This window comes from Thunnus albacares, chromosome 19 (genome assembly GCF_914725855.1).
Source record: "Thunnus albacares chromosome 19, fThuAlb1.1, whole genome shotgun sequence".
Classification (NCBI taxonomy): Eukaryota; Metazoa; Chordata; class Actinopteri; order Scombriformes; family Scombridae; genus Thunnus; species Thunnus albacares.
The window spans coordinates 25,424,116-25,442,809 of record NC_058124.1 but is presented as its reverse complement, the minus strand read 5'-3'; the positions used below and the strand labels follow the sequence as shown (position 1 = coordinate 25,442,809).

The following is an 18,694-nucleotide window of genomic DNA, read 5'->3' as shown; positions in this document are numbered from 1 at the left end:
TTATCTGTCTGTCTGATACTTTCCTCTTCTTCACCTCTCCAGCACCTCTTTTGGTGTCTCATCTGTCTGTCGCACTCTTTATCTCCTCTGCTCTCTCTCTCCTCCTTCTGTTCTCCTCCTGTCCTGCTCATAAAAAGGATACAATCAGCATATGCCAACCAAAATCTAACCGAATCTCTCATTTTTTTGGATTATAAAAATGGACTCAACCAATCATTTTAGCACACCAACCATTATCAGATTGTACAAAGGCAAACTATTAATGCACTGTTCCATCCCACAGGGGCCAAATAGTCATCAGTGTTCATTATTCCATATGGGCCGACAGTCATAAAACACTACTGGATGCCAGCTACGGGCCCATATTTGATGCAGCAACAGATGTACATCAATCAACATTCTATTGCTATTTATTACTTACTGCAGTGTAATCACTGGATTATGTGCTCTCTCCATCTGATCATCCCTTCCTCTGTTGCGCTGAGCTAGACTACCTCACCAGCTAAATAGCCCTCTTCTCACCAACCCGAGCTTGTAGATGAGGCAGCGGGACTCTCATGTCCTGACTCATCTGCTGCTACAGCAACAGATAACTCTTCCTCCACCTTCTCTAGCCTTGCCTTTGCTTCATTGCCTTCATCCTTTTTCTTTTTGAAAAAGCTTCTTATATCCATAGCCTCCATAGACTGCTTGAATGACACATAAGACCCAAAACATACTTGCATTTTTTATCAACAATATCATACCATTTTAAGGGCTTTAATACATGATCTTGGACTATTTTTTTAACAAAAAGATCCAGGGCTGTCCATAACATATTTGGGGCTGTAGCCTCAGACACCCAGGCCTAACAACGCCACTGGTCCCACCTCACCTTTAAAGTGACTACAGGTTAAACTCATAACTGTTATACTTATAAAGAAAGGCAGTGATTAATAGACCTGATTGCGGGGGTGAAATAAATATGTGCAAATCTTTCTAATCATGTTCAACTTTTGCAGATTTTGACAAGCTAATCTGCGCTGTTGAACATTAGCAAACCATCTTTATTGGCAGATACACCAGCTAAGTGTCTGACTGTATACCCACTCAGGGTGTGTTTGCTGTACCTTGTGGTCATCATTAAAACACACTTGTCTTGTTGTTACCATGAGTAATGAGTAACCATGCATGTCACTAATTTAACCATTAATGCAGTCTTAAGGTGTATAACTAAAAGAACAATGAACATGTTTATGCTACAAGCGACAGTGTCACCATTTTCATTTTTTTTTCTTACAAAACAAGCCTTTTTGTACATTCTACTGTGGTACATTTTATTCAATAGTTGTGTTTTGTAAGTGCACAATGTACCAGTTCTGTACAAGTCTCAAATTTCTCAACATCCTGTCTCTGGAAGACAAAAAAAAATACACATTAAATGGGGATTTTTAGAGAATGGAACATGTGTTTTGGGGATCAATGGTAACCTTTACCTTTACCATTACCTTCATTTCCACCATTCACAACCTGTAAGATTGGAACAAACTGTCCACTAGTTGCTGTCAGTGTGAAGGCAGGTTTGTGGCGGTGTAAGTCTCTGCTACATGCACAGACTGCTAAGAGGAAGAAAACCTGTTCGATAGTTCTCTTCTTCTTCTTCTTCACAACACAAGCAGACACAAATGTTCTGCAACATGTTAATCGATACGGAGAAGATAATCTTGTCCTCTGAAAAGATAAGACAACATGAAACAAGATGGGATTTTAATGATGCTGATGGGAAAGTGGGTCACGGCAGCAGCAGAGAACAAGATTTTGAAGAAAATATAACAACTAGAACGTGCTGAAGATAGGAGAAAAGATAACAAGCAACCTTTATCATCATAAATCAAAGTGACGCTATCAGCCAAAAATTATTATTATTATTATTTTTTTCTTTTATTGTACTGGACAACTTATATACTACATTATGAAGAATCCTAAACCGAGCACAGGTGAGCTTGTTGCATCCTTGATTGCCTCCTCATTTGTGCCTCAGTGTTTCATCTAAAATGCTTTTCAAAACCAAGCAAACAGTCATTTGAATAATAATATCTGGACAGTCTTGGTTTCAGCATTTAACGTTTCCTCAAAATGTACATCCAACCACTGAAGACTGAGACCGTGCCAGTACCTTGCCAGCTGTCTGGCTCTACTGTTTGGCAGCCTGCGGCCCTCAGACTGCTTCATATTCTCAATGTATCCAAGGCTGATGAGTGTCAACAGCTTGAGCCTGCACAGACAGTACAGCCAAGGCCAACAACATGACTAATGGCTGGTATTAAGACCACGTAGCATAACAGGAATGATTCACATGCAGGTTTTTCAATGCACCCTTCAGCATTACATTTTCATCCACAGTGTGTCTGATACATGGCACCCAAAAACAGTTGAACAAACTTTACATGAATTCTGTTATCATTAAGGCAATTACGGTATTCTTTCTCTCTTTATTTGGGGTTAAAATTTAAAATAAATGCTCCATAGTACCACAAAGGTGCCTCGGTGCAAGCAACCAACTTTGAGATGTGCTGAATTTGAGAGCATAAACAGTCAGCTAGCAAGAAATTTTAAATTAAAAAAAAATAAATAAATAACCACAATAAACCTTTCATAAATTTCTTGTAGTGATGTCCAACCATCAGGGCACCCAATGTGCCTCTCCATTCAAATATTAGAATACCAACATAGTTTATCTATGAATTCACAATCTACCAATCACAAAAATAAACAGAACTAATCCCTGCAATATTTGCAAGACCTGGCATGTTGTTTTTGAAACCTTGAATTTTGTTCTTGGCAAAAAATGCTTGCCAATTTTAACATTCACCAAAGTTTTCTTCATAAACTTATCCAACTCAACCAAAGTCAAATATCATGGTATGGTAATAAGGTTTTCTTAGAATTTGTCTTCTCAGGCAGCTCTTGTCCACAGGCTGTGATTTCTAATGTAATATAATATGTGGCCAAAAGTATGTAACATTACATCCATAAGACTCTTGAACAAGACCATGGGCAATAATCTGCTACCACAACAGCCTGCACTCTTCTGGGAATGCTTTCCACAAAATTTTGGAACTTGGCTGCAGGGATTTGCTTCAGTTGAGCCACAAAAAAAACATCTGTGAGGTCAGAAACTAATGTTTTTTGTGATAAGGCCTGACTTGCATTTCCAGTTTATCCCAAAGGCGTTGGAGGGGGTTGAGGTCAGAGCTCTGTGCAGGCCAGTCAGGTTCTTCCACACCAAACTGTGAAAAACTATTTATTTATGGAGCTTTTTCGGCAGTGCTGCACTATGTGGCAAGAAGCACTGAGGTTATCTTGAAGATTCTTTTCACGGGGTTAAGGTTACAGAAGCATATTCAAATTGCTGTTATGTGACTGTTCAGGCTACTGACCACCAAGGCTTGAAAACCTTCAGATACAATGCAAAGTTTTATTTTATTGTCAACAACAATGACCATCATTTCAGACTTGTAGTAAATAAATCTGAATCATGTGGACAATAAGTCTGTTTCATGAATGAGATATTGAAGTATGCGGTGCTGAATGGGAGATAGATATTTTTAGAGCATATGCTGTAGCTTGAGCTTCGGTGTATTACCTGGTCCTCTGCCAATCCTCAACACGTCTTTACACAGTCTGCCTGAAGTTCACCTAGTTCATCCTCAGGAATTCAGCATCCTCTAGGCGAGCAAGAAGAGATCCATCTCCTTTCACAACTCGCAAAAATACTCAGCAGTAATAATCAGCAGTTATGGGAATAGCTGCTGAACCTTTCTCATCTTTTTTGGTTTTCTGCACTCATTCATATACAAATAATTGTTTCAGCTGCATCTTTGCATTGCATGAAGTCTGACTCTGAAGTCTGTAGCTGCTCAACTGCTTGATTCCTTGACAAGTTTTGAGTGATTATGTACTTGCAGATATTATTATATACTATTCTACTGTTATATACTATTCCCCCAAAGTTGAACCTAAACCTGAAAACAACAAAGCACTTTTACACCCTGACTGAAACTGAGGGAATCACAAAGTGAGGTGATGCTAATTTGAGAAGAAATTGGGTACACCCAAAAAGAAAAATACAGCACTAATCAACTATCGAACAGATTGTTGGTGGTAGACGGTGATCTCCTGCTGTTTTTTTTCTGTTAAAGATACAAGTGGGACTAATCTGATTTCATTAGCTATCACTCAGGAAATCTGCTCTCAAAGACATTCTAGCAATCCAATAATGCACTAATGGAGACGTAACTTGACTGTGTCTTAATATGCACTGAAAGACGTAATCAACATAGACTGTACTCACAGTGAGGTTCATCAGAAGGTGATGTTAGTCAGATTAGTCACTTATAAGACTTAAAAGGTCACACAAGTTTTTGATTTTAATGTCCTCATATTGTTGTTCTACATGTATGATAATATAATACACAATATAATAACACTACGAATGATATATTAACATTTGGTTGAATTTCCTATGTGCCATTAATTTGTTGTTCTGGTACTTTCTATTATCATATTCTTGGATCTTTGAGCAATTTCTGGAGTAAAAACTGCTGCCGAATGGTGGTTTAACTGTGCAAAAGGTTTTCTGAACTAGATGCCTTTTCACAGATGAAAATTACAAGGGAAGATAAGAAGTTCAAAGACAAGACATCTATTTTTTTTTTTACATTGCACTAGCACCAGATGAAATCACAAGGCCATCTTTGATGTTGTTGAAACCTAATTTCAGTGAACACTTGCTGCTAGAAAGAGCAACAACATACTTAAATATACTTTCAGTTTCTATAATGTATACTGTATAAGATAGCTGTGCCCGAAAGCACTGCCTTATTTACTCATTCACTACAAGATAAAAATAAAATGGTACACAGTAAATATAGTGCACTATATACACTGTAGTAAATAAATAATTTTGGACATAGCCAATATTTGATATATTGCAGACCTACGTAGATCATCTGTGTTGACTGTCAGTCCAGATGAAGTCTCTGATCTGTATTTTTCTTTGCTCATATTGCACATATCTTGTGTAAATCACCCTGTTATCCCTCCACCTGCCTCCAGTCACTAAGTGAATAGAAAAAGGGCTTTGGTGTCTTGCTCAGGAACTCTTTAATGAAACAAGGATGTTGGAGGACCTGCTGCAGGACTGTGTCTATATACTCTCCCAGCCACTAACTTCTACACAGAAATCTTAAGTAGAGTTGGACACAATACACACACAAACACACACACACACAATGCAATCCAACAACTACTACCACCAACTGTAACATTTAGTCTCAGTGTATAAAGTGAGAAAAAAAGAGACTCTCTTTACTCCCTTCACAACTTCTGTTAAGGTGCCCTCAAGCAAGATGCTTAACCCTGACCTGCTAGCAGTCAATAAGTGTTTGTGTAAGTGCTGGGCAGCTCCCAGACGTGTGAATGTGTGGAACCCTTTAGGCTACTTGCCACTGCCTCGAATACCTCATATACCGAATCGCTCATTATGATGATCTCCAGTGGTTGAACTTCTCACAATGCTGCAGTGACGTAGAAGTGAGTGCTCTCAGGGTGTGTTTAGTACACTTTGACATCACCGGTACATGATGGTGTCAGTGATAATATTGAAGCTTTCATCATTATGTCATGCATACAAATACGCCAATTCATTAATATAAACCAGATCCAGAAGGCAGCACATACATATTTATGTTACTGCAAGTGCAATAAACAGCTATTCCATGATTTCACCATCTGTACATGTGCAACAGACCTGAAGCTTTCAACCAGACAATGTCACCAGCCTTTATACATGGTATTCAGTTACTTTTTAAAGTCTTAGAGCTGTTGTTTTAATTGTATTTGTATACGTCTTGAACTAAGTGTCATGATTGTGATCTCTAATATCAACTGTAAATAAAATCAGCATCAGCGGCATGGCAACATCTTCCTCTGAGAAAAAAGATTTGATAAAATCAAAGGATTTCATCCTTTACAAATTATGTTACATCTGCTGATGATATTGTTGCAAAATAGACATTTATTTATTTGAAAAAGTGTCAGATTATGTTTATGTGAAGTGGTTGTCTTATCAAATAATTAACACAGTACACATTCACTGATTCCTCTGTGTTGTAACATGGATTTTCAACCCCGTCTCCTTGAAATTACTTTCATATATGACTAAACTGCAGCAGAAAATATGTTTTGCTAGAAATGTAATGCTGGCTGAATTATATTTTCTCTCAACATAATGAGAAAATGTTGTTAATTAACGCTTGGCAAGGTGCAAAAATGCTGAATGTCAGAATGAGATGTTCAAAGACGACCTTTTTTCTACCAAAATATCCAATCATGCAGTACAATATCTGCTAGTAGAGACTAAAAGCAGCCGTAAAAATCCTGTTTGTGTTTTTATTATGCTTTTAATTTTAGAAAATTGTCAAAATAAGGGTTCTTGAATAAACTACCTTATGAAGGAGATCCCCACACCGGGTGTCGAACTCGAATCTCCCAGATCATAGACGACTGTGCTGACTACTTACCTAAAACTCTGCTCATTTCCACTGCACATACAGACCTCCATGTATTTATACACCCATAACATGTAGTGAAGAACTTCAAAGGCGATAATTACTTTGCAGTTTTCATTTATTGCTTATTTTTTACAACCTAACTTTGGAGAAAGCGGAGGGGGAACAACAGGTTATGGAGAGTCCCTTGAAAACAGTTTGTGTGTGTCAGTAGTTCAGCTTTATCTCTGGGGAACATCCTCAACTCCGGGAGTGATGTTCAAATTAGGAAATGTGCATCATGTAGCAGGTGGATGTGACCCCCCTCGTTGAATCCTGCTGATAGACGTAACAGCGGAGCAGAGGAGAGAGACTGAGATAGCGATGTAACTGACCTGCATGCTGATATTTGACATGTTTTTTTTTTTCTTCCCGAAAACAAATAATTTAAAAATATTTACAAAATATGTTAAAAACCCACTATTTGTGCTTTTTCGAATAATGTATTCGGATTTGGACCCACACCTTGTAGAAACTACAGTAATATTAAACTTTTCATGGTTATTTTTAGGCACTGGCAGCACTTGGTTAAGGTTAGGGAAAAATCATGGTCTTGGTTAAACACAGAAACAAGTCTGCAATGACTTGAAACGCAACATGATTATTAACATGTAAGCGACGCCACAGTCTGTCACTAACCTCAACCACATGTGGGACTCAATTACTCACATCTTGTACACCTGCCATCCACCCCAACCTCCTCCCTCTGACTTCAAAGTGATATATAAAGTAAATGTAACATGTAATTTATTCAGAAAAAAAAATGCCTGTGAACATTATCCCATCAGGGGGAAAACAATTTAGTGGTATATGAACATAATTTCTAGGGGACAGGGTCAGGATTTCACATCAAACAATCAAAATAAAGCAGAACCTGTAACATTTCATTTTAAACAGTTAGCTTGGGCTGTAAAGTACAGTGTGTAGTGTGCAATTATGTCACCAATACTTTTAGCAACCAGTACCAGAAAACTTGAAGATAAGAACCACAGTTTCCTCAAAGGATTATTGTGACAGAACTGTGTCAAAATAAAGAGCAGTTGGGCAGCTGTAGAGTGATTTTTTTGCTTAAGTTTCTTTATTGTGGTGTTATTTTGTGTGAATTTTAAGCTCAGTAAGAACATTTGACTCAACCATTATGTTGAATCATGCACAGATTGCTTTCCAACGCCAGTAATCATGCTACGGGTCCTGAGCGGGGTCCCCGATGGACAGAATATGCTGTAACACAGCTGGAAGTAGCGAATGAATGCAACATGTTGTTCCAACAGTTTGCTTTATTTTCAATGCTTCTTCACACATCTTCCATGTTATTACAATTACATTTCAGGATAGATTGGTCTGGACTGGTATTCTATGCCAATAGTAGTTTGTTCTGTTGGTACAGAATGAGTTTCTGGAATTTAAAGCCGGACCTCTTGTAGACCACTAACCGGACATTTTTTACTGTCATGCTGAGCATTTTAGTGCTGTTAAATGGGTCATTTTTACTGTGTTTTACTGTTTTAACTAAAGCCATGATCTACCATGAAACCTAACCATTTTAAGCCAAACCATGGGAAGGATTGGCGTATCACCTGCAATCAAAAACCTCCATTTTGAAACAATTCGAATTTGGTCACGTGATCGTGCGGAATCAATACCAATGTGCATGTGTAATAATTCCATACCAACAATAAACTGACACAGAGGAATCTGTACCAACAGCCACTTCTGAAGGAAAAACCCAGTACATAGACGACAACTTAGGGTACATGAAACAGGCAATTTAGCCCTTGTTTTTAATATCATTTAACAAGCTGTAACAACAAAACATTGTACTCTGAGGGAACATGATTTTTAGAGACTGTGCATACCTACTCACCTGGAAAAAGCTGTAAACAGTAAGAATGAGTAAATGTCACATGTCGTTCTTTTTCAGCAACAGTTTGCTTTATGAATTCGAACAGCACCTACAAACTCTGGTCCCCAAAGGAATCACTGCTAAATACCACCACCTACTGACATAACAGAGCATAACAGGACATCAAATGAACAACCTGAACAATACTAATGTGGTGGTCGTAAATTTGTTTTTCTTTGTTTTAAGACAAACAGAAAATAACTTATGTGTATATGAATTATTTAACCCATAAAACCCTTTTTTGTGAGCATCACACATGCAGTGGAGTCTCATTGTTCAGACCCAGGTGCGCTGCTTATCTTTTTTTCTCTCTGTTGTACATACAAATATATACACTCGCACTCTGTATACCTTCCTCACAGCCTCTGCTCTCATTCCTTTTCACTCTCATACATATGCAAGTCTCATTTTGCACCCTTTTGCTCTCCCGTACAAAACACACACTGCATCTGTCCTCCCACTGCAGCTGAATCCACAATCCTCTATCTAATCCTCTCTCTCTCTCTCTCCCTCCATCCCTGGCTTCATCTCCTGGCTTCATCACCTACAGGTCTTCCTCTTCTTCTTTATTCTGCTTGTACTCACCATTTATTCTCTGCGGTCTTGCTCTCGCCTGTTCCTCTGGGTCCATCCACATGCTGGTATGTTGCGATGTTGACCTCGGTCCTTGCTGGATTGTGGAAAAACTAAATTTGTTAGAACTGAAAACCAATCTTCTGGACTGTCTGTCTCAGAGGAAATGACCTGACATACTGCATACTGTCCTTTTCCCCCCTTCTGCCAACATAATCACCCAGAAACCCTCGCTGCATCTCAATTCCATATAGATACTATAGCATACAGTTTGTAATATATATGTTACATACCATCTCATAGCATCCATTTGTGCTACTTGACAACTCTGACATTTTCCAGTAGCATCAACAGCAAGTACAAGTCAACAGAATAAGCCTTCCAAGTACAAAATAATAATTATTTGCAATTGAACGATAAGACTGGCGTTATACTTGACAAATCTCATGAAAAGATCAAAAACAGTTTGTCTGAACACTTTCCAACTCTCCTACCCCGTCTGTGGCACCCATCCTCACATCCATTGTTTTCTGAAGATGTAAATCATTTAAAATGGGTACAGGCACCGGGATAGTGCCTTTACTCATTGTAATGAAGGACACAGTGTCACCAATTAGATCATTTATTTGTTTATCATAGTTTTTGGAGCTCTATAACACAATGGAGTAAGCTATGGGAATCCATATCAAAAGCGAGATGTAATAATCACTATTTAAGGTTTTGTTCTTTCAATCAACACCAACTCCGACTTCTGTTTGGCTGTCTCTGTCCTCAGAACCAGCTGTCTGAGGACAAACTGCCTTAATTAGTTTTCATGTAGGCTCCACAGGAAGAAATCAGCATTGCTTTTTGAACAAGCTGCGTAATTTATTTTATTTTTAGCCGCTGTTACGATCTACAGTGAAACCTGCAAGCTCAAGGCCACAGATTTGTGTTATTTAAGCAGGTGTCTGTGGATTACGCTCCACCGAGTGCAGCAAAGACACAGGACATCCGGGGTGATGCATGTCTCAAAAATGGAAGTGTATCTGTTCTGTGAGACAGGCAGGTGATGGACATCAGTTGCGGATTGGACATTAGATCAGGGGAAAGCCAATCATTTCCTATTATGACCTGAGATCAATCTCCTTCCTGGTGTCAACATGATACCACAGTAAGTTGGGAAGAAGTCTGACAGAAGTTTAACTGGAATGCATTACGCTATGATTGGTGATCAATTCTGCTCAAACCTCTGAAAGTAATGTACTTCACCGCTTTGTACTAATAGTAAATGATAAACGACTCGTGCAGACAAAGTCAATTACACTGCAACTTTGGAGTGTGACTGCCAGTTAAACTTTACAATGCAAAGCAAACTGTTTTACCAACTTTAACACACATTTTTATGTCCCTCTGGAGCAATACGCCATATGGAGATGGGACACAGTTCAGTAAAGTTCAATTATAGGTTGCAGGTTTTTAGAGCTGGAATAAAAGCTGCCATGTTGCTTGCTGAAAACTGTCACCCATCTTATATTTACAATATCACCAATGTATTTAAACTACCAATTCTCAAGATCCTCTTTTTGATTTAGGCAACACCTTTGGTGATAAACGGTAATCACTGTAGAGTTTTTGAAGTGCACTTTGACAAATCCTTGTCTTTCAACTTTTATTGTTGTCCTGTTTAATCCTAAATGTCAGCAGAATTTAATTATTAGGAATGTAAACAGAATGGGCACCATCGTGTTTACAGACTTCCAGGATGTCTGAGCAGGAGCAATAAGTACAAGGATGAGTAGGTGCAATGTGTGTCATTTATTTACATTGTTTACTGGCAAATAAGTGCTTCGCAACGACCACATAAATCACCTGTCCCACTTGAGATAACAACCCTCGCATGTATATATCAGAGAAAAGTGACTGAAATTCGACTTATAGTTGAAGGCTTATGACAGCAGAGTGATGACAGTTTTTAAATTATCATCTCATTTTCTGTCTTCTTTCCAGGGTCTCCTCTCCTCATCAGGTGAAGCACTGTGAGCCGCCAACCCTTCCCACCCCCCCAACCCCTCTCTCTTCTCCTCCCCCCACAGACGTCACCCACTACCCCCAAATCCATAAACCTCACCCGGCCTCACCTGCCAAACCCCATCTGACAGCTGCCACTGGCCCTCCCTTTACCCCATGGTGGCCCCAAGGCCCGCCCTCTCACTGCTATTGGCTGTCCTGGCCTGCACGGGGCCCGTGCGCCCCTCGCCCCCCCTGCTGCTCCGGCCCCGGGAGAGAGAGAGGGACTCGGGTGGCGTCAACATAGCCGTGGTCCACTCGGGCTCCTCCCTGCTCCCGGAGACGGCGGTGGTGGGAGGCGCGGGGGTCGGTGAGTCAGGGCCGGGGCTGGGGCCCGGTGTGGGAAACGGTCCAGGCGGAGGTGGAGGAGGAGGAGGAGGAGGAGGAGGGGGAGGAGGTGGAGGAGGAGGAGGAAGGGGAGTAACGGATACAGCTTCGTTGGCAGGAGCGGCTGCGATGGCCTCGCTTTCCTCCTCCTCCTCGGCATCCCTGTCGTTGGCAGCGCTCGTGGGGGAGACGGTGATGACGCCTTCGGGTCAGGCCAACGTCATCTACCTGGCTGTGAATGAGAGCAGCCCAGGCAGCCTGCTGCTGCAGCTGTGTGAGCTGCTGGCCACCACACCACTGCAGGTAGACATACTGTATACACACAAAACATAAAACAATCTGTCATAAATTTCTCTGAACATGTCCTTAACTATTGCACAAAGTTTAGAGAATGTTTCACGTATGTTCCTGTACAACATAACATTTCCAAAACATTTCAGTCTGCATACAAAGTTGTCTTGGATAGAAAAATTTTAGTGTTTCCTTAAGTGCAAGAAACACCAGGCTGCAGCACATAGCATCACCTCTTGACCTCTACATACATTGGAGAGGTGTGATTTCAGGGTGTTGCCATTGTTTTTGTTACATTATTTTATATAGACTTTAGAGGTTAGAAATAGATAGTCAGTAGAATTAAATTAAAGGGTACATATAACAGGTAAAGCCCACTTTACCTACTTAAGTTAATCAACCCTACGAGCAACCCCTTTCACATTAACATTACTTGTGGTCATTTGACTTACTCTTAATATAAAAATATCAATAAATGCAGCTTTAAGACCAGAATTAAAACTTAAGATAAATGATCTGATAGTTAAAAACAACCCAACGTTAATTGCAAACTCTTTGGCTTCACTTCTTCATATCACTCTAGCTATTCAGTTGGCATAGATAGAAGGCTTTTTACATTACTCTTCAACATTTCTTTAATTAAACCAGTTTAATTGATGTTCCTGTAACATTTTCAAATAATTTCAATCTGCATAAAAAGTTCTGACGAAACTATGAAAAGAGTACAATGGTGTATCCTGACAGTGACACGTCAATCCATGATGACACACATCTTGACGCCTCCAGTGTGCAGGCTTTCAGAAAATTTGCACAGATGTTTTGATGCATGTCATATGCTGGCAACCCATTTTTGAGTAACTATTCCATATTTTCCTTTTAAATACTATAGATCACTTGACATTCTCTCATAAAGTTCTGAGTAATGGGTTCTCAACAACATAATATAACCAGAATGTTCTGTGAACTTAACTATTTTTTTTTCCAAACCTTGAATACCTTTACAAAATGTTCCATGAATATAATTGAAGACTTGCTATTACTAGTAAGGTTCAGCTAACATTTCACTAACCAAAAAGAAATGTTCTGGGAGTTATGGAAGCCATGCAGATATACTCTGTCAGACCTTTAAAGGGGACCTATTATGCTTTTCCTTATTTTCAGTCATATATATAATGTTACAATGTTGGATGTTCATTTTAAACATGGCCTAAGTGTCGAATAATGAGGTAAACGAATGTAGACATTATCCCTTTGAATAAAAAGCACTGGCCAAAGCACTGTACTTTCAGCCCAAGCCGATATTGGCTCATGATGGATTTCTTTATATGGTCATCGGCTCCACACACAGTGTGCATGTTCACTGCTCCGCTCCACTAACATTATGGCATTTTTCCATTGTTTTGGGGGTAGTCGCGCCAAGCCATAACTGGAGTCGAGCTTGCACGCAGTGAGTGTTTTTCCATTACACAGCAGGGCAAAGTAAAATAAGCTGTTTACCTGTTGGAGTTGTGCTGGTCGTCTGCAGCTCTTCATCAAACATTACCACCACTGTGGTTGTTTCTGCTTATACTGTTCTCCTTGTATTATTTCTAACTAGTCCATGAACAATGAGGCTCCACTAATTCGGTGAGGAACATGTTTCATTTCCTGTAAATTCCTCACAATAAAAGTCTCCCATTATTGAGTCATTTAAAAGATTTTAATTTGAAGCAGTAAAGCGGGAATGTTGGGTTTTCATCGGAGGTAACTTAACACGACTGATATGGCTGCCCCTTGGCAGGCTTTCGTAAAGCTGGCCAATCAGAGCAGAGTGGGCTCATCGAGAGAGGGGCCTTAAAGAGACAGGAGCTAAGACTGCCTGTTAGAGACAGAGGTTGAACTGAGGGGCTGCATAAAGGGCCAGTATGAGATAGAGATAGAGATAGAGATTTTTTGAACTGTGAATCATGCAAAGCTACTCTACTGGAGTCCCAGAATAAAAGTATAGAGCTGGAAATGAGCATAATAGGTCCCCTTTAACATGTTACTGACACGTCCTTTTGTTTGTACCTTTGTTTATTCACTTGTTTCAGAGAAAATGCAAACGATAAGATCGTTCATATTCATGTCCATTGTGTGGTTTGTTCATCTTTTCATTCATTCATTCATTCATTCATTCATTCATTCATTCATAGTATGATACTTGTGGATGGGAGTCTGAGTCTGCAAGGTGAAACTCTGAAAGCTGCTTGCGATTACACTGACGGAGGTAATAAAACACTGCATGATTTAATCATCATTCATGCATTCATTCATTCATACTATGACAAATATACTGTACAGTATTTATATATCTATTCATTTATGTGGTCAGTGTCTAGCTGTCTATCTCTATATTGATTCCTGATGCCTGAGCAGTGGAAAGGCCTTGTTATAAACGCCTTACATTGAGTTATTAACTCTACTTGCTACATTTCCAGGTCCTCTCTGTAGCCTATTTGCATATCAAATGCTTCCCTGTGAGAATTGGGCTGTCAGCTACACTTTACTTCAATTTGCTCCCCTGAATCGCTACAAGAAAACAAGCGTTAAGTCATCAAGCCAGCCTCAAATCACTATCACTCCTCCTTGTATCATTACGTAAAGTAATGGCTATTGCCAGAACTTCATGCATTTATCTCTAATTCATTAACACTGCTGACAGTTATTTCTTGAAGGGTAATCACAAAAAACAACCCAAAAAACCTGATTGCCATAACATGTGTAAAACATGGCTTTCTTGCAGCAGTAGTTCAGCATGTATGCAACAGCCACACCTATTAGTAAGCCCTGTAGAAACTGAGGTGGCCCATAAGCCAGGAGCTTATCTGTTGTTTCTGTGGTGTGAAGCAGCTTAAGCTGTACAGGTACAACACATACTCTTCTCCTGACAGGATGCCAGTCCACTGCAGGGACTTAACTCTGATTTTATCTCTGTGTGCATTGATTGCCAAGCAGAGCAGCAAAGCAATCCCAATTTTAAAAGCCTCCAACATGTTTTTCATTTCTTCATTAAACCTCTTAAACTCTTTGGAAAGATTCTTAAGGTAGCAAGAAATTTGTCAGTAGGATAAGAAAAACTTGTTGTAGGGTATGAGCGCTTATCTAATTTGAACAGTGTGTAAACATACACATTGTTCTAATATATTTTAATCAACTTTTAATTTATTCTCAGGCATTGGTGCATAAGAATAAGAGAAATTACAGCTTTGATGAGTAAAAGCTTGATATGAAGCTTATGAAATTGTGTCTCAATGAAGGTGATGTAATGCGTTTTTATCTGATGTGCTTTATTTCATTGTGCAACCTTTGTTTTACTTCAGGGTTTGGTGTTTGAGGAGGAGAGACCGCCGCCGCCAAACCGCGCCCCTCTCGCCCCCATGCTGGAGTTTGTCTCCGCCCAGACAGGGGTTCCTGTGGTTGCTGTAGGGGGAGGGGCTAGCCTGGGACGAGAGCCACAGGTAAAAATGAATTACCTAGCGTTGCATCATCAACCCAGCTAATTTCATTTGTACTAAATCAAAGACTGTCTGTGGCTTAGAAGATGAAACGCAGATACACGAGTGAAATGATTAAAGAATTACCTGTTGACCTGAACAGACCTTTTAGAGGTATTATTTTGGGGTGTTGCCGTTGCTCTTGTTATGCAATTTTAATTAGAGATTAGAAAAATATATTCTGTAGAATTAAAAGTCGAAGTTAATCCCAAACTCTTTTGCTTCGATTTGTTGCATCTCAATTTAGCAAGCATAGATTTGACACAAAGCTTTTTCTCATACATCACTCTCCACAAAAAAATTACATTTTCACCTGTGGATATTAAATCTCTAGGCTTGTGAATAATCTTGATGTACCAAACAACATCTATAACAGAGGGCTGAACCTCTTGGTTCTCGTAATAGGAGCCGAGTAAAGAGTTTCTATTTCCCTTCGGACAACATTCCCTTGTAGGAGACATTTATTTTCCAAATGCTCTCTATTTTCAGAAAACATGCTGTTCTGACCTCATCTCAGAGCAGTAATGAAGAAGGGGGAAATTAAATTTTTGTCAGAATTGCTCTAGTTCTGTCAGTGCTCCTAAGCTCATCAGAATCAGAATTGCTCCTATTTACTGAGTACTGAAAATGTGCTAGTAATTGGATATTATTGAGTGCACACTATACAGTTCAATATTGCAGTACTCTAGTGTACAACATATAGTGTATATATATACATACACATATATACACATTTTAGTACATTTTTAGTAATATGAATGTTTATGTTCTGATCATTTTAATTTTTTGGACAGCACAAAACCAGAGCTCCAGTGTCCAAATTCCATTTTGTTAATCACTGCTGTCTCACCTTGTTGTAAATGATGCTTGCATGGCCATTGTTACAGACTAATTAATGGGTGTCAGCTCTCCAACTGGATAATCTGTGTGTGACAAAAGGTTTTTTTTTTTTGTTGGCAGATGTGATAACTTGATCAAGCTAACAAAGCTGTTTTGCATAACAGGTGTGATATTTAATAATGTGGATTGTCTTTACAGTGGGATGCTGTTATTATGATTTTTACGTGGTTGTAACATCAGCTACAATGGCAGTTGATGCTACACACTAAAAATCAGCACTGTGCCACTGTAGAGCCTCTGAACAGTTCCTAATCACAAGGGTTAAAGTTCTCAGGCAACATGCCTGATTTTAGGCATAGAGCAGTTTTAAATTCATATAATACATAATTCAATACATTGTACACATTTCTTCCTGGACAACTTTTCAAGCTCACAAATCTTGTCTTGCTTTAATCCCTGCCTATCAAAAAGCAGCTGTGTTTATGGTGGGAGGAAGGTGTAGAAACTACATTTGAAGATATTCGACTTAGTAAGCCTCTTTCATTACATTTGTAAAACTCTATGAGCTTCTGCCACCAGATGTTAATATAAATCCCAGAATTTTACTTAGCCTGATATGGTATTTACCTTTTAATATTCTGACATACACTGCAGATTCACTGAGTTTTACCCTTAAAGTTCTAGTTTCTCAATCAAAGATGGTGATAAAACTAAGTTAAGATGATGCTATTGAGTGCCAAAGTGAAACCAAAACTTCCAGATCCTATTCCAGACCTCATTTAAAAATCACACTGACATTTGTAATAACACTTACAACTAAAAATCCTGCCTTGGACTATAGCCGTACTCCAACAGTATATCCCATACTTCCCATAAACCCTTGACAATCATTGGTTACACGCCAACAGAAGAGGTTAGGTCATGGATGAGTTTAGGGGCTGCAATGACTTCAGACATGTAATAACAGCAGGAAAGAGAGGACAGAACGGTGTTGATGTTGTTATACAGCAAAGATTACAGCTAAGAAGTTGGAAAAATTACTTCAGAAGAAAGAGGGTGGAGGATTATTTAAATTCACAGAATTGAGATACGAAGACATAAGCTGCTGTGCTGATAAATGTTCATGGGAGCTGTAGTTTTTTGTATTCTCAGTAAGTTATTTTGTCGTTAAAATTACAAAGGTTTCCATTTCTAACAGCAAGTGCTGTAGTGCAACGAGAATTTGTCTTATAATATATGTATAGTAAACCCTGGAAACACAATACATTTTTACACAAAGGCTGATGGAAGTTATAAAATCCTTTTGTGACCGAGGCTAACATGGAAATGATGTTAGGACTGTGGCTCTCTTTTAATCTCATTGGTTGAGCACCAGTCAGCTAACTGCCAGCTTGACCAGCACAAAAGGAGCTTTAGTTATAGTATATAAATACTTTATTTTTCATTCAGTCATAAACATGGCTGTTATGTTCTTGGAAGGCTACTCAATTGGCTTTTGGAAAAAGCTTTAGGCTAGTTTGAAATTGCAGAGTGAGGGTCTCTGGCACAACTTCACCTACTTCCAAGGTGCACGGAGAAGGGAGATAAGTCTAGAAAGATGAGAAATCCCACAACACTTGTAGTATGAAGAACAACTTTATTAGTTGGGGGTGGTACTTGGGTTATTTATATTGTTGTACTATGCATCTTTCTGCTCCCTCTATACACAGCACTTTATAAAGCCAGTATGCCATATCTAATAGGCACATTTTTGGATGAACCCAAGTACCACCCCCTAGTTGCACCTTTCTAGTAAAGGAACCAAATATGGTGTCACCCATGTCCCTTCTTGGACAATGATTGGCCTGAAACCACATGACCATATATCCAACCCATCTTTATAGATGTCCCATTGGCTGATGTGTCTATTTGTATATGATTGGTTGTCTTTTATATATATATATATATATATATATATATTTTTAAACTTTTTTTTTAACCTTTTTTCATGCCCAACTTACTTTATTTAAATGGTGTTTGTAATGTGTTTTATGATGACCCTGATGAAGGCCACAAGCCGAAACACGTCGGTCAACTAATAAAGTTGTTCTTCATACTACAAGTGTTGCGGGAGTTCTCATCTTTCTAGTTGGAAATTGCAGACAGAAAGGCTATAGCGTAGATAATTTAGCATGTGTGAGTTAGTAGCAGAATGCCAGGATTCAGTTGACTCTTCTTTTACCTCTTGCCTTTACACTGTGATTGAGACAAACATTAAAGGTTATGGCTCTTTAACCCTACCAACAGAGGATATAAAACACAATTGGGCATTTTTGTCCCCACAGCAGCTCTACCCTTTGATAAATGTTTGTATAATTAAACTCTAATCAGTTCTCAATTACCTTTGGGATGCTGAGTCATGCATGTTCCTAATACACGCCAAGAATCAATCAACCTTGTGTCAACAGTGCCTCTAAAACTGTGACTTGGGGACGCAGTGTCAGTCAGTCATTGTTTCTGGTGAGTGCTCACATGACAACAGTGCAAGTAGAGTATTTTATTTTAGCTCTAGCCTCCAAGGGGATACGGAAATTCATTTTTATGTTTCCTGCTACACCACCACTCAC

At 39.1% G+C, this 18,694-nt stretch overlaps 1 long non-coding RNA gene across 1 annotated transcript; it reads left to right on the top strand.

The window, feature by feature from the left end:
* Window positions 1-11,541: 11,541 nt before the first annotated feature.
* Window positions 11,542-15,348, top strand: LOC122970376. Its single transcript, XR_006399189.1, has 3 exons — window positions 11,542-11,745; window positions 13,908-13,981; window positions 15,075-15,348. It is a non-coding gene; the product is annotated as an uncharacterized LOC122970376 (long non-coding RNA).
* Window positions 15,349-18,694: the final 3,346 nt, after the last annotated feature.